Source organism: Arvicola amphibius, chromosome 8 (genome assembly GCF_903992535.2).
Source record: "Arvicola amphibius chromosome 8, mArvAmp1.2, whole genome shotgun sequence".
Taxonomy (NCBI): Eukaryota; Metazoa; Chordata; class Mammalia; order Rodentia; family Cricetidae; genus Arvicola; species Arvicola amphibius.
This window is the reverse complement of record NC_052054.1, coordinates 109,519,424-109,536,660: the sequence shown is the minus strand read 5'-3', so window position 1 is coordinate 109,536,660 and position 17,237 is coordinate 109,519,424. Positions and strand designations below refer to the sequence as shown.

The 17,237-nt window shown below is 43.3% G+C and overlaps 1 protein-coding gene across 9 annotated transcripts in view; it reads left to right on the top strand.

The window, feature by feature from the left end:
• Window positions 1-1,074: 1,074 nt before the first annotated feature.
• The window catches only part of Rhbdd1 (rhomboid domain containing 1), a 122,585-nt gene continuing 106,422 nt past the window's right edge, over window positions 1,075-17,237 (top strand). For 2 of the 9 annotated variants that reach the window (XM_038339776.1, XM_038339785.1), the window contains exon 1: window positions 1,075-1,195. The gene's annotated coding sequence lies outside the window, so the exon portion shown is untranslated. Of the gene's footprint in view, window positions 1,196-1,288; window positions 1,429-3,139; window positions 3,169-5,792; window positions 5,918-17,237 lie in introns of those variants that run through there. The other 7 variants (XM_038339779.1, XM_038339777.1, XM_038339783.1 and 4 more) reach the window with 7 other exon arrangements.

Sequence of the window (17,237 nt, the reverse complement as noted above, 5' to 3'; positions counted from 1 at the left end):
GCTCATGACAGGGGCATAACAAGGAGTATATTAACAGAATGGATGCATTATGATTGATCAGAAGGAAAAAAAAACAGGGAGTCCCTCTATTTGAGAAATTGCGCCTATCTTTTCTAAGGATATATATTGTAAATTACTTCTCCCTGTTCATGTGGGCTTCTGTTTTCAGGAATTCAGTTCCTCACTGTCAGTCTTGGACCAACACACTCTTTCACCTTAAAAGAGTTAAATGATAAGGTTCAAGAATTCATCCTTGAATTTGCTAAGAATTTTGTCATTTCAAAGTCTCAAATATATATCCTATAAATGAGCCACGTTTTCACTTACATTCCAACCCTAAGATAAACATTTCTAGGAAGAGTTATTCCATTATACAATAGCAGAAGATAAACTTTTGTGGCACATGAAATTTTAACCTACCAACTAAACACGGCTGCTAAAACCTTTGGTAAATAAACAAAAGGACTACCTGCACCCAATTCGCGCCCTGGAAAAGTGAAACTTTCCTCCAATTACTAGAAAAATTTATGTCAAAGACCGCCTACTTGTATGAAATTAACGCAGCATAGTCTCTTTAGCTGAAGCTGGCTTCTACACTGCCAACGAAACCGGTTCCACACTAGAAGCAGAAGGGAAATTGCATCAAATGACCTAAGACTCAAATACCTTATACCTCAAGCCCTTCATGCAGTAAACAAGCAAAGCAGTGCAGCCTCGTAACTGTGCCTGGGGACCGAAACGTACACCACGGCCTTGTTTCGCTGGCCTACTTTCTGAGATAAGCGGCTCTCTCCGGCCCGTGTGGAGCAGGCATTGTCTCCCCTATCCACTTCTCAGGCTGCACTGGGCCAGGAATGAACATTCTCCACCTTGAGGGAGCTGGTCACAGGCCGCACTAATGCGCTCTGGGTGTTGTAAGTGATATTTGGTTATTTGTGGCGGTAAAAGGACGCTGACAACGTTGTTGCTGAGTGCTGAGCCGGACGACCCCTATTTATCAGCTAGAGGAACCCGAGAAAGGCCGTAAACAGCACTGAGCATGCGCGGGCAGCGTGCTTCTTTACAGCCAGGCCGCCGGAAGTGGAGCTTCCGGAATCGGCGTCCGTGCGGGAAGTGAAGCCTCAGGATTCGGAGTCCGGGCGTGATGACGCGCGTACGCGGGAATACGTGAGGACGCAGGCGGGTCTTAGAGAGAGTGAGTTTCCGCGTCTCTTCGGTTGAGTTTGGGGCGTCGCTTTGTGCGGCTTGTGTCACGGCTTTCCCGGACCTCAGATGGAGGGGCCGGGGCTGAGATCCGGGCTGGCGCGGGCCGGGCGGAAACGCTGCCTTGGGGCTAGGGTCCGCCGGGCGGAAGCGCTGCTTTGGAACCGGGTGGGAGATCAGAACCGGACAGGCTGGTCTGGGTCGTCTTCTTCCCTCAGGCTCAGGGTGGGTGGGGATGGGGGTCGAGGGGGAACAGGGGCCTGGTGGTGGTGGTGGTGGTGGTGGGGACACGCGGACCAGTCTCACTCTGATCACTTGCTCGAAAGCTGAGGTCAGGGCTTCCCCGATGGGCTTTTGATAGGTTCCTCTGATATCGGCAAGTTTGAGGCGAAATTGCATCAGCCACAGAACTTATGGTAGTAGGTGTTTGTGGGGACCGCTGCTTCGGTCTCAGTACGCAAACTCATACTAACCTCTGAAAGGCTGTTCCACGTTATAGGGGACAGACTTACACCTGAAGGACTCTTCTCTGTTCTGCCCACACAAAAAGCTCGTATCGTATGCTTTTCTGTTGTTTCAAACAAGGCATTAAGTATTTTTTAAAACTATTAATATCTGATTGTTGCACAATTAAGATTTGTCAGACTGTCTTAAAGTCCCTTTCAGTAGGTTCGTGACACCCACTTTGTTGTTGTGTGGGGTGTCTAGTTATCATACCTCTCTACTTTTTGTTCCAAAGTCCTAATCTCCTTTACCTTCTTCCTGCTTCTGTTACTGATTCTGCGTCTAGTGTTCTGACTCATTCCAGGAGAGCAGGTGATCCTCACAGAATAGTCCCGCTTTGGTCCCGGATTGCCACATTATCAGCGTCTTCTGGGAAATTGTTGACAATACAGATTTTAGTGTCACAGCCCTTTGAGCAAGCCTTCCGGTCCATTCCAGTGCTTCTGGGTGCTGAATTTCACGAACAGCCCAGCCATAAAAAGTACTTACTTGTGAAGTCACAGATGATGTTTGAATAAGGTGAAGTCACTTAACTGTGATGTCATAGTGCTAAAGCATTCCATGAGCAAACAAGTAGGTAGTGCTAACGCATGTTCCTCAAAAGTCAGGCGTTACTAAGTTACTAGACCTGCATGAAGAAAGCACATAGATTGTGGAGGAAAAGCAGATTGTAGGATGGATAGGAGTTGGGAGTCCATGGATATTGTGGCTGCCGCATAAAGGATATTTCTTTTATCCTGCCACATTTTGAATTCTGAGAATTTAGACACAGGACAACTTTTTAGCTGGCTCTGGTGGCTTACACCTGTAATTCTAGTGCTCCGGAGGCTGAAGCAGGAGAAATCAGAAGTTGGAAGCCAGCCTGGGATACATAATGAGGCACTATCCAAAAAAATCAAAACACCAGGAAGTTACAGCAGTAGGCACTAATTATTTACACTGTAGCATTTTAGAAAATGGACTGATAGTAATTGTGACAAGGTAATTTAAAGTTTTTTGGTTTTCTTGTTTCTTCAGCTTAGTTATATCAAAGGTTGTCCTAGAATTTGGTAAAGGCCAGAACAGAGTTGAAAAGAAAGGTAGAGGAGTGGCTAGCACTCCAAAGCCAAAGCTGATGATGTTTCTAGCCTTATCTTTTGTCCTCATATGTCATACCGCTCCATCATAGCAAAGAAGGCCTCATGTCTGTTTTTATTTGAAAACTCACAGTTTAGTTAGACAGGCTCTCAACCTGCTGATAGTCTTCAAGTTGCTACATGTAGCATTTTCTAAGAATTATTCCTTTCTCCAAGCGTCCACCTAGGGGAAGAAAGAATCATTCAGAATTTGAAGCTGCTGCCCTAGAGCCTAGATTTTGTTACAGTATTGAAAAGGATTAGCAACTAACTGTGGCCTGTGTAACATACAGCTTTGCCTGGAGAGCACTGGTACTCAGTACCCAAGACTCTGAAGTACCACAGAGTAAGTTTTCATGTACATATGCTGCTTGTGATATCAGTTTCTGTCAGTATCAGTTAACGTTACCACCAAAATGATTAAGTCCCATCACGAAGCAACGAAGCAATTGTTTTTCAAAGGCTCCAAATGTTTTCTTACTCTCTGTATGAGAAAGATGAGTAGCTATGGTTCTGGGTCAGACCAACCCAGCTTGAGTCCTGTTCCTCCCCCCCCCCCCCCGTGCATTGATTATGGCCTACAGACAAATTAGCATCTGTCCAGTTTTAATTTCTCCCCCTGTAAAGTGGAAGTCATAGCAGCATCTGAGGCGCCTAGGTTAAATGAGACAGTGTGTTAACTCTTATTTGTTACTACATCATGTTAGACAATGTCTCTTGTTGGAAGGGGAAGAAATGTTTGTCAGTTTCATGCTGACTGCCCTGTTTATTTCCTAATCATCCTATCCACACAAGGTCATTTTATCACCTGGCCACTGCTCCATTCAAGTGGCCAAGCTGCTGAAGTGAGGGTCAAGGCTTCGTGATATTGTGAGAGAAAGCCAACACTGGGAGAAAGTTACAGCTCAGCTTGGTAGAAAACCTTTAGTTATTTCATCAGCAGTGATTTCTAGACATTGTTTTCATAATTTCCAGAAGATTAGAGTTAATTAACATCAAAATGTCCTTGATTATCTTATACGTGATTTCTTTGGGTACAGATTTCTCTGTCATATGATATTTATGTTATAGACAATGATACCTCTGCAGATAAATGCATAAAAATGTTATTGGCCCTGAAATAATCGATATTTTTTTAACATATATACTTTACCTAGAACACTGGTGTGTTCTACTTTTTTTTAAAAAGTCGAAGTCCTTATATTTTCTTCATGTTTTTACATAGCTATAAATGTATGAACATGGGATATACTTAGCAAAATTCATAGTGGGCCATACTTTTGTTTACTTTGTAGTATGAGGGTAAGGAGCAAATATAAGAATAAATAATCTATACACTTATATGTGTACTACATTAAAATTATTGTAAAAAGTCATTAAAAGTTTGAAATTGCTTTTTAAAAAATTTCCTTTTATGGAGCCTTTATTCCATCTGAACAGTGATTCTCAGATTTTTTGTTTGTTTATTTTGTTTTAACTTGGAGCCTCTTAAGCAGAAATTTACATAGAAAGTTTGAATGTCAAAAGACTCGTGATCTCTGTGGGGTTGGAAGACACAGACTCCTGATGCAGAATGTGTCTAGAGAATGGGATTCTGGGAATCTGTGTATGAGTCACTGTCAGTGACATAGCTCCAAGAGGGCTCTATACCTAAAACTATGATGTTAGAATCCTTAGACATGTTACTAGATTTGTCACCAGGGCAAGCATATGTCTGGGTTCTCATATAGAGACATGGGTGATTATTTAAAAACAAAGTAACAAAAACAACAACAAAGACCTGAACAAATACAGTCTTCAGTCTGTATTTTTACAGAAATAGGATTCCATGCAGACAAACAAACAACAACAAACCCCACAGCTTTTTAAAAATCCCTCTTACACTGTGACAGCTGTATCTGTATTAAAAACTGCTTTGTATTTTAACTGTGATTTAATATCATACGTGACTGGGGAAGAGAAACAATGAGTCAAAAGAAAGTATATAGTGTTGCTTGTGTCTATAAGCCACAGTGTTTTTGTTGTATGACAGTATCTGCTTGTCATTCATATGGTAAAGCAGTTTTTGTTTTGTTTTGTTTGTGTTTTACTTAATTGTTACTTAATAATGGCTCCCCATAAAAATAATTTCAAATCTAACCATTGGCGAGCTTGTTCCTCGTAGTGGTAGTACTACTGTTATTTTCACACATTGAGAGGGGTTTCCTGGTGACAGCTGGAGAGTGGGGGAGGGGAGTCACTTTCAATCAACCAGCTGCTCCTTGCAGCATCATGGTGGTGATATTTCAAAGCTGGTGGCTAATTCTGGCTGTATTCGGAAAAGAAAATGTGTCATATTTCTGGGATGCAATAGATAGCGTGCAGGAGCCCTTTGGGATCCAGATGATAGCCAGCTGACAGCGTGTGCATTCAGGCTTGCATGTCAGTGTTATTTACCATCTAGTTTCTTGGACATTGTTACATGTACATCATAATTACAAAGCAATAAAGTCCAGTTCCATGGGGAGAAAGTCTCATTACTTTATGGACAGGAAGGGAAAATGAAAACCGAACTCTAGTGGTGTACTACACGCTTTTATGTGGTGTGCTGTTTCGTCTGTCTTCACCGTGGCTTTAGGAAGTCAGAGGGATTTTCTTTATCCAGCAGCTAAAGAGCTAGGAAGTTCAGCAGAGCTGAGGTCGTGGTGTGTCCAATTCAAGGTCACACACCATATTTGACCCCTTCTGACTTTAACTTCAGAGATGTTACACCATGAGCTGTTTCCTCAGGGTACTAAATGACGTATATTTTTATTCCAGAGTCACAGTATTAGGATATCAATGAATGAAATTTATATATGTATTACAGTGACTTCGGATTTATAAGTAACATGTAATGAGTGCGTGTTGCAGCCATACGTAATTCTGAATTTTCTTTTCCTTGTACAAAGTGTTTTGGGTGACACTAAAACCATGAAACCTTTCTTTCAGCAGCTTTGTAATTCTGTGCATGGTGATGGATGAGTTGTGCTTCAGAATTTGAGCCACTCTAGAAAGACGACATACTGGCACCTCGTCTCTTCGCATTTTACCAGCATCCTCCTGTTCCTGGCAAGGTGTGCTAATTTTGTATTCATAAGGGGCTTCTAAATTTCCACCCTGAAAAGTCCTTTAATATCCGTGAGATGGTTTTACTACTGTTTTGTGGAGTTTTGGGAGTCATTTCATCTTCTTCCTCATGGCTTCAATGTTTCTCCTCCTAGTGTCATTGCATAGAAAACCGCAAAGCTTGTTTTGCTATTTCCTCTGTGTGCATGCACACGTATGTGCAGTTTTGAAGTAGTTCATCCTATGCTACTGCTGCTGTTGATGGCATTGCCTTTCTAGGCTATGGCTTCCTCAGAGGACTAGCGTGTTAAATAGAAGGAGTATAGACTGATCCAATCATGATCTTCATATGGTTTCAGACACATACCCTGCCTGTTCCAGGCTCATGATTATTGAAATGTGTCTGTTTATGCACTGGGTGAAGTGAGAATTGAATGGATGAGTTTCTGGGAAGTGCTTAGAACCCTTCCTGCAGGCCATGCGACTGAAGAGATTGAATGCTTGCCTAGTTTTGCTTCTTTCTTTTTTTCTTTTCCTTTTAAGATTTATGTACTATGTATACAGTGTTTTGACTGCATGTCTGTCTGCACACCAGAAGAGGGCACCAGATCTCATTATAGCTGGTTATGAGCCCCCCAGTTGTTTGCTGGGCATGGAACTCAGGACCTCTTGGAAGAGCAACCAGTGCTCTTAACCTCTGAGGCACCTCTCCAGCCTGTTTCTTTTCTTTTGTAGTAGATGAGTGCAGATGTTTGCCTGAAGTTTTAGAGAGACCTTTTTATCCAGTGGCACTTCATTTGTGTACTCTGGACTTAATTTCCATGAAGAGCAGAGGCACAGAAATGCAGTATAATTACTTTTAATTCATTCATTCTTTTAAAAACACCAGTTTGGTATAACGGGGTGACACAACTGAGACCCTCTGATTTTCCTTTCGAGACGGCAGTCCTGGTCTAGTGCTCAACCGAGCATGCGCATTGACGAGGGCTTCCTGGAGAAGTTGCTCTTGCTCACCTCCTTGGACCTGTGCTCCCTTAGTGGACTTTTGGGAGAAGCCTGTGTGACCTCCATGTTCTGCATCTCTTATGGGCTAGAGCCTTTGTTAGTCTAAAGGAGATGGCAGTGCTCGAAATAAACTCACACCTGCTTGTGAACACTTTTGTTAATATGTGGTTTTGTGATAGATGTCTTGGATTGCACACAGAAGAAGCAACCCTATCTGATGTGATCCAAGCAATTTAATTAAAGACAAGACTGACTGGAAACTATGTGGATGAGCCCAGATTGAACAGAAAATCGTGACGGCTGTACCTCAGTAAAGACTAGTGCTAAGGAGAGCTCTTTGGGTTTGTGTAGTTGTGGCCACGTCCTTCAAGTGACAGCTGCCCTAGTCCCAACACCATCAGCTAGTCTACCAGTACCAGCACGAAGCTGTTACTCCAGGTAGCTTACTCTTACCCTTGATTGAGAGTCCCTCTTTTCTCCCAAGATCACAAACGGAGTGGGCTATGGATTCTTGTCAGAGGAAGAATGAAGTATTCATGCTAGCTAGGCAGAAATCCCCAACCTGTCCCAATCACCAAGTCATTTGCAGATGTCCCGTGTACTTTGTGGGAACGCACCCAGTCTTTGAAGTGTAACTGCTTTTCCCACTTGACTAGTTTTTGCGCAGAGTGGATTCAGTTCCATAAATTATTCAGAAACCGTTCATGCACGGATGAAATGAGGGGTGGCAGTGGCAGGCAGCGCTTTCTCACTGACTCGGGATAGACAAAGAAATCTGATGTAGAGCAAAGATGAGATTGGAAGTCCTTAAATCCTCTTGAAGGGTGTGTTCATGGCATACTCGCTCTGTGGTCCCCACGTGCACCCTGGTTTCAAACCTCTGGCTGCAGGGCTGTCAATTGGGAAACTTTAATGAGCTCTCATTACACGAAAACTTCTGGTCTGAGCGAGGAGGAACTGGCTTATGATTGATACTGAAAATCAGGAATGTTGACGGGGCAGAAGTGGAGTTGGCCTCAAGTCACCTAGAGCTGTGGAGCAAAATTGAGGATTATATGCAAAATCTAGTTGCTTCAATTTTTCAGTCACTTTTTATGTGTAAATATAGTCTGATCACTAGTGTTGAGCCAAAAGCACTTTTAAAAGGGGAAAAGAAAAATTTTGTCAGCTGACATCTTGAGATTTTTTTTTCTTTTACTCACCATCAATAAAGGGTCATTAAATTCCCACAGTGTCAGATAATCTTGACAAAAAGTGGCTTGAGATTTGAGTATATAGTTTATTTTAATTAAGAGTAATTTATGGGGCCTTTGAGATGGCCCAGTGGATAACGGTGTTTGCCATGTAAGCTTGATGACCTGAGTTCAATCCGAGGGGCCATGTGCAGGTAGGAGGAGTGAAAACCAATTCCATAAAGTTGTCCGCTAATGTACTGTGGCACATGCCCAATGCCTTCATGCACATGCACAATAATAGAAAATAATGATAATCCTTCTTTTAGAATTCTTTCATATACTGTACTGTTAAAAGGTATGTGTGTAATCCAGTCGCATAATACATCTTAAATATGGGGGATAGAATTCCTAGAAAGTGTTAGTCACCATCTTATAAAAACAGAAGTATTTCCAACTTTTCTTCTTCAGATCTATTTTAATTCATTTGTGCGCACAAACCACTATCACTTCGCAATTTATGGTTTTATGGATGTGTTCAGAAATCTCAGTTGGTCCTTATAAAGTCAAATGAGCCTGTCTCATCCTGGGGAAAGACTGACACTTTTCTGAAGGCCAATTGGTCAGTGTATTGTGTAGCTAGCCCTTACCCACGCCGCCCTATACTATGGGCATTAATAGTGCTCACCTTGGATATAATTTTGTCAGAAAGGGTTGGTATGTTCCTTTTCCCCAAGCCACGCGGTTGACGCCCCCACTCCCTGACAACTTTTATGTTTTGAAACTGTTAAAGGTGTTGCTTATCCATCATTGTGCCCGTTTCCTTGCCTGTGCCAGCCGCCCAATAGGGTAGCAGTACGCCCCGGGAAGCCTTTTGTCCTTCATGTCTCCCAGAAGCCTGACAGCCTTTCATGTGGAATTCAGCAAGATTGCTTTTCATCAAACAAAGCTGAATGTTGCTTTCTAGGTGAAAAAAATAATTAAATGCTTTTAAAGATGTATTTGATTAACAGGAAGCTGATCTGTGTAAATTAATTATAAGTGTAATGATGTCATAGCCCTGTCTTTTGTTATTAAGCAGGTAATTGACCAAGAGTTTAGAAGCATATTGTAACTGACGGTTAGCACTTTGACCTTGTGTGCTGTCTGGGAAGGGAAATGTGCACAGTGAATGTAAATGCAGTTTGTTCATTGGCCTGCGCGCATGGTCAGAGCATCTGATCCCAGGGTCTTGTTTTCATTCTTTCATTACTTCTCTGTTGAAATTGCTGGCCTAGCGTATAGTCCCAAACTGGGCATTATACTAATATCCCCCCACTAAAAGCATTCGACCAAACAAACGCCTGTGTCCTTGAAGAACTGTAATCCAGGCATGAAACCTGGGCACATTTGGGATACATGGTCCAGTAAACAATCACCAAAATGAAAGGTCTCTGTGTTTTAAAGTCTGTGTGGAGGAACCTAAGACAGCTTTTGATGGAGGGACATAGGAGCACACTTGATACATGGAGAGTTTTTTCCATATTGTAATTCGGCAAAGTAAGCCAAGAGTACTTAAGAATCATTGGGTGATGGGAACCTTTGGTGAGTTCTGTTAAAGATGGGAATGTAAGAATCATAGGCTGGACATGACCATCTAACAGCTGTTCCCAGGCATAGCCACCCCACTCTCCCCCATGCTAACTGTACTGTCAGCCCTGATAGATGAGGACATAGCTGTCCTAAAAATCATGATGCTATGCCCAATCACTCCAAGGACTAAGGAGCCTGGAGACAGATACTGTCAAGAGAACAGGATGGCAACCATATTCAATGGCAGCATGTTTTACGTGCACTAAACGTAAGTCGTGTGAGTGTGGCAGAAAGTGTGGTGCTCTCTGTTCAGAAAGCCTTGGGCCTTGCTTCCGAAGGTGGTGCAGCATGTAACCTACCATCCAGTGATGAGAAGATGGGATCTAGAAGTGAATGAGGCAGCGGTGGGTGCTGAGGAGCGTGTCCACTCTGTGCCGTTGGCCTCAGCTGGGGCAGTTGTCTGCAGGCATCCTATGTGGATATTTATTCAGATGGTTCTCTAAGTATTGGGTGAGTTGAACACATTTGCTTATTTCAAAAGACACACTTTAGCAGAAGCCAAGAGACTGTTTGCTCTTTCTACATTCTTTCCTGGATACCCATGTTCTCAGGGTTGATAGTATAAGTTCACTGGCTGATCTACCTTTAAAACCCCTTTTCTACTTTTACCTACTTGTTTTTCCCATCAAAGCTTGACTCAAACAAGGAAGCAGCCTTAGGTTTTCTGAGTTGACTTTGAATTAGCATACTCTACATTGGTAAGTTTGTATATTCTTGGCACCTTGCTGAAAAGCATATGGATTAGAAGACACAAGACACAAGCTTGGTCAAGGGCACCACTAAACCCAGATGGCTGACCTCTCAGCAGGAGAAAGACACCCACTTATCAGGTGAATGTAACCTGCCTCTGGCTCTGTTGAGATTTTGCAGAGGAACACATAGGCTGGGTGTTACTGTATACCTGTACAAAGATGGTCCCTTGAGCGGGAACCAAGCCAGGGACCTGTGAGAGTTACAACTAACAGCTTATTTGCAAACTGGACCGTGGTCTCATTTAATGAAGTGACATTTAAGTAAGTTATTTGAGCTAAATCCTGGCTTGTTCACAACATGAATACTGATTGATAGGCTCTCCTTCATTGTTGGCCAGGTCAGTCTTACTTTGGAAGAGAACGCCTAACCGAGGATTAACTAGCTTTGCATGTGTTGGCCAGTGGTCCTCCTTATTTTTGATGTGTATTTTTAGAATAACTAGATAGCAGAGTAGAGCTGTATATTTCTTTTACAATCATTTAAAACAATAGATGCTAGACTCAGATTTTCAGGACTCTGGGCTGCAAAGCAGCCTGATGTTTCAGCTCAAGAAATAGATCATTCCAGAACCACAGAGGTGAGGGCTGAACTGAACTGAGCAGATGTAGGCCAGCTGGTACAAACAGAGTGGGGGTACTGTGGTGTGTGACCGAGCGTGGGGGTACTGTATGGTGAGCATGGGGGCACTGTGGTGTGTGACTGAGCGTGGGGACACTGTGGTGTGTGTGACCGAGCGTGGGGGCACTGTGGTGTGTGACCGAGCATGGGGGCACTGTGGTGTGTGACCGAGCGTGGGGGCACTGTGGCTGTGTGACCGAGTGTGGGGGTACTGTGGTGTGTGACCGAGCCTGGGGGTACTGTGGTGTGTGACCGAGCGTGGGGGGACTGTGGTGTGTGACTGAGCTTGGGGACACTGTGGTGTGTGACCGAGCGTGGGGGCACTGTGGTGTGTGACTGAGCATGGGGGTACTGTGGTGTGTGACCGAGCATGGGGGGACTGTGGTGTGTGACTGAGCTTGGGGACACTGTGGTGTGTGACTGAGCATGGGGGTACTGTGGTGTGTGACCGAGCATGGGGGGACTGTGGTGTGTGACTGAGCATGGGGGTACTGTGGTGGGTGACCTGTCATATTATTGACTCGTTGCTTTCAAAGTCCATGTTACATTGTGTGTGACTCCTCTCATTGCTTTGGCGAAACACTGGAGGAGAGCCACTAAAGGAAGGAAGGGTATTTGGCTCACACTTCCAGGGCTTACCATGGCAGAGAAGGTGTAGTGACCAGAGCTTGAGGCAGCTGGTCATATTGCATCAGCTGCCAGCAAGCAGACAGGTGATTATAGTGTTCAACTTTCTTTTGTATTTAGCCTGGGATCCCAGCCCATGCAATGGTGCTGCTCACATGTAAGGTGGGTCTTCCCACCTCAGTTAGCCTAATCAAGACAATTCCTCCTTAGCATGTCCCAAAGCTAGCCTCCTGGGTGTGTCTAGTCCTGTCAAGTTGAAAGGGTTAATCCTATGGGGCGGGGGAGGATGCTGCTCACCAATGTCAAAGCCTTTTCTTTTGGTTTTGGCTAATGTCCCTATTCCTTTGAACAATGTAATTTTGAATCTTCATTTTCCTCCCCTGTGTAACATAATTTAACAGGTTTATATACTGTTTGGTTGCTACTGTGTCTCCAGGTCCTTTCTGGATTGTTCTGCTCTCACGGATGCCAGTGCAGTTCATGTAGCTTTTACTCCCGACTTCTCGTCATCAGTAGAGTAGGAAAGTTTGGGTTTTGATTTGGGAGTGGGGGCAGCTTGTTTTCCTCTTTTATTTTTATTTATTTAGGCTTTGTTTCTCCCTCTTTAGTGGATAGATCAGGACAGAGTTCAGAATTTATCCTCCCTCCCTCCCTCCGTCCCTCCCTCCCTCCCTCCCTCCGTCCCTCCCTCCCTCTCTCCCTCCCTTCCTTCCTTTGTCCAAGACACTTTCTCCATAGCTTTGGGAGGAGTTTAAAACCTTTCTGCTCTGCCCTCTTCTCGGTTGTGTGCAGTTGACCTCACCTTCCACTAACATTCCCACTCAGTGTTAACACTGTGTCATGGTTTTGTGACATGAAACAGAAACCCCCTCATCATCAAGTCTCTACCCCTGATTGTGTTTATTGTCTCAGACTTTATGGACTTTAAAGCTCTAAATAGAGGACCAGTTAATTTGAAACAGTCATTCCATGTTTAAACGCTTTTCATAGCTACCAGCTCCCCTTTGCTTCAGCAATTCCATGTTTACACAGGTAAGGCTGCTTGCATATCAGTGGGCTCCAAAACTCCTCCTGACTCCAGAAAACCCCATCTGTAGTAATTGGGGGTCGATCATGTGGAAAGTGATCAGGTCACATGGGTGTGAGGCTTGAGTGGGAGCCATGCCTTATGAAAAAGCCCAAGCGATCCCCCTGGCCTGGTTCTTCCCATGTCTAAGGTTCCCATCACAATGACATCAGTCTGCTGCTCTGACCACTGCTTTCTGGCTTCTGAAACTCTGAGGACTGAATGTTCACAGATCTCATTAAGTTGGAATTAAATGTCATGGTATATGTTGTAAATAAATGTTGCTCCAGGATTAAACAAAATGGTTTCTTTCAGTGCCGTTAAGGAGTTGCTTCAGGCTTTATTTATTTCCTCCAAGAAGCAAGCGTTCATATGGAAAGAAATAGGAGTCAGACCTTTTGTTTGCTTGTTATGTTTGTTTTCACTGTGTAGCCCTGGCTGTCCTAGAACTCATTCTGTAGACCAGGCTGGCCTCAAATGCAGAGAGATCCACCTGCCTCTGCCTCCCAAGTGCTGGGATGACAGGCATACACCGATGCCTGTAATAAGAGTTTCTCATTTTATGACTTAAGTCAGAAGATCCTGGGGCTGTATAGCCAGACATTGAACCATTTCCCCGTCTACTCTGCCATCACAGCGCCAACAGATTTTTATTTCATCTGAGGCTTCTGTTACCTGCTGTACAGTGCAGGTTGGGATCTTGGCTTTCATGAGTGATGTGCAGGTGGGTCGCTGGGACCTCCCTAATGCATCAACAGTGGCAGTCAGTGTTGCTACTGAGAGACACAAGCAGCCGAGGGCCTTGACTCCTGCCCAGCAAAGTCTGCCCAATAGCTGGGTGTGATTCCTAATGGTCCAGTTTATGGGTATTGTCCCTTTGGTCGTTCTTATCTGTATAATGAAAATAGAATTTGTGTTTCAGTTTTGCATCAGGACTGCTGGAAAGGCATTCACTGAGTCAGGCTTTTGGGTTTGGAATTGGGAACATGCGCTGTAAGCTGTATCATGTCCATACATGACTTCTGTGCCCTCTGGTGGGAAGAGACTTCACCTGACTGTCCATGGAGATGAGCGAGCCCAAGTGACTGTCCATCTGCAGAGATGGCCTCGTGTATTAAGCACCTTGGACAGAGAAAGTTGAGGCCAGGCATTTCACCACCCTTAGGCGTCTTGGGCAGAGAAGCACCACTGGGCTATTTCTGGGATAACTGCTGGAGTGGGGAGGAGGGTGCACCAACACAGGCAATTTTCTGTGTGAGTGCTGGGCAGACCAGCTAGTATATAAAACAAAGAATGCCTTCATAAGATTTTAAGAACGAAGTGAAACTAAACAAGTTACATGTGTCCACTATTAAACTAAATGTGTAACTATCAGTCATCATTGAAAAGTGTATAGATTATCAGAAGACTTTAGTTCCGAGGCTGAGCCTAGGGTCAATGATGATGATGATAACGATGTGTTACCAGCGGGTACCTAGAGTTCTTATGTTTCAGGAATTGTTAGTCATCCGTCAGTTCTAGAAGGGAAGTCTTGTTATTTAGGGCCAGATTCAAAGGTGAGGGCTTCAGGCATAAGTTAAGAGTTTACTCAAGAGCACGTGTGGTGGTACATACCTTTAATCCCTGTACTTTTGAGGCAGAGACAGGCGAATCTCTGATGTCTGAGGCCAGCCTGGCCTACAAGTAGGGTTCCAGCATAGCCAGGGCTGCTACACAGAGAAGCCTTGTCTCAGTAAACCACAAACAAACAAACAAAAAATGAAAAAGGGAAAAGAAAAGAAAGAAAAAGGATTTACTCAAGATCTTACTGCTACAAGGCATTTAAGTCAGGATTTAAACCATGGCTTTTTGACCCCAAAGTCCATCCTGTTAACGATGACATGCTTTATGATTTTTTGCAAGGTCAGAAAGGTATTTGAGGGTTCACAGGCAGAGGTGTTGTGATGAAATTGGATTTTAAGCAAATTGAGTCAGGCATTTTGTAAGCAGACTAGGGAGATTGAGCTGAAGACCTGGCGTTTGTGGGTTGTGGGTTAATGTCAGCACATTAACACATGGCTATTAAGGGTCTCTCACTTGTCTGAGGTATTGAGTCCTCACTCCTCCAAGGTGTTTTACCAGTGTGCGCCTTCCATGTGATCGGTATTAAGGCAAACTATTATAAAAGACAGTCGGACTTCATCTGTTAAGGGGCGAGGAGTTTTTGTATTTGTGAGGATGGTGAATGAGCAAAGATAGAGGAGGAGACACGTGTCTTAAAAGCTAGATCTTCTCACTTACAACCGGAAGAGGCAGCTGGTGATAATCAGGCAGACTCCAAGCTGGCATTCCAAACTGAGTGGCTGGAATAACAAAGGCTCTGAATCAGGAGAACCATTGTCCCAAAGGACTCTGCAGACTTGAAAAGAAGTGTTCTTAATCCCTACTTTCTCTGGAGCAGAATCCAAGCTGTGGGCCTTTCCACGAGTAGATGATACTGGAATGTAATTATTGAGAGTGTCATGGTATTCATGAAGACGAGACTCCCATTACCTTCTTAATATAATTTGATTCCCATATTCATGTTTTATTCATGAAGTCCCTTTTTATTCATTTTAATTGTCTTCATCTCTTTATATTTCTCCCTTAAATGGGAAGTAAGAAAACAGAGCCCTCTTCTGATTCCCTTTGATTTTGACATTAGTACAGTTCAGGAAGCCACTTAACAGGTCTTAGAGGGCTAGGAAAAATGGTTGTTTGTGTGCAGCTTGTCACCAGACGATTATGGCGTCTGATGAAGCTTCCACGCCGTCTCCCTGAGGACTCCCTAGTTACTAGTCACCTTAGGTAGATGATGCTTTCTGGTAAATTGAACATGGTGTAATGATGTGTAGCCATACCATCTGCTATTATATTTAATATTTAAACATTAAGTCTGGAAAGCATAATTTGTATGCCATTTTATAAAACTTTTAATATAGCGTTTTGAAATACATGCATTTATTTGAAAACAGACCTGATTTTGTCTGTAAGGAGTCAGTTTAAAAAAATTCTTGTCTTTCACTAATAATGCATCTTATACTTCTTCAATTTTCAGAAATATCTTGAATATCCACATTATAATTCGGATCTTCTAGGACCTAAGGAAACTCCTACTTTTTCAAAAATAAAATTGTGCCGATATGTTTTATTAGAGAAATAAAATAATTGTGTTTTGGTGCTGGGTGGAAATACTCTTCTCCATCGACCTTTCAGTGACACGTGGAAAAAAGAGTTTGTATTTGAAGCTTTCTCGGAATGCTTCAGGTCAGCTTATTCTGTCCTAGAGAAAGCAGGCACATTGAGACAGGTAAGGGGGGCAAGATGCACTGTTGCTTCCTGGCCATTCTCATTGTCCTTTGAGTATGTTAATGCACTGTTTGTTACAAATCACTTTGTAATCTGACTCTTGCAATTAAGAAAGCAGAGATTTTTATGTTCAGTATGAACATTTTCTCTTTCCATAGCATTTTGCATGGTTTGCAGAAATTAGAAACACCCACCCTCTGTGTTCTTTTGAAAGGACTTTGCGCTGTTTACAGGCTGGTGTGTTCGTCTAAGCTGTGCCACGCTGTTGAAGGGCATTCAGGCTTCCTCTCAACATACCATATCCCAGGGGAATTGTGGTGCCAGTCTTTGAAGTTCAGCCAGGTGCTTTCTTTGTGATTTCACCTTGGTTTTTGGTGAATCCAAGCTTGTTCAGTGATTTCTCAAGGGTGAGGGGTGAGCTGAACACACTTCTACGCTATAAGCACGTCTCGGTTCATATGTGTTTTCAGCAGTGTGAAGTTAGCATTTTACCCCGTCATTAGTCTTACATTAGGGAGATGTTTGTGCATACCATTTCATACTCTCTAGGAAAGCTAGAATAAGAAGCATGAATGAAAAGCAAAGGCTCTTGAGAATATGATGAAGTCGGAGGCCTTACACTGAGAGAGAGTGTGTACACAATGGTGTATGAGTTTGGAAAACAGTTTGTTGCTGGCTGGCCCAGTGACTCTGCTCTTAGGAGTGTGTGTTCATACAGGGAATAGCACACTAGGATCATGGGAGCGTTATGCATCATAGGGCCAGGCTGCAAACAGTGGGCAAGCCCATCTGCCGAAGACTAGAGAAACAAGATGTGGTGCATCTGTACAATGAGCAAACAAGCATCAGGTGTAATATCAGTGATCTTTGCAAATAAGGAAAAGAAGTCAAATGCTCTGTATTGAGTAATCTCAATCTTAGGTGAGATGTCCAGAATAGGGAATAGATAGAAATGAGGTGGATCATTGGTAAGACCTAGGGGAAGAGAGGTATTGGGACTGTTAAAAGGTATGGCATTTCTTTTTGGCATCAATAAAGTTCTGGAAGACTGATTATGGTTACACAACCTATGGATATCCTAAAATCCCTTAGTTGTACACTTCAAGAATGTGATTATTATGGTATGTG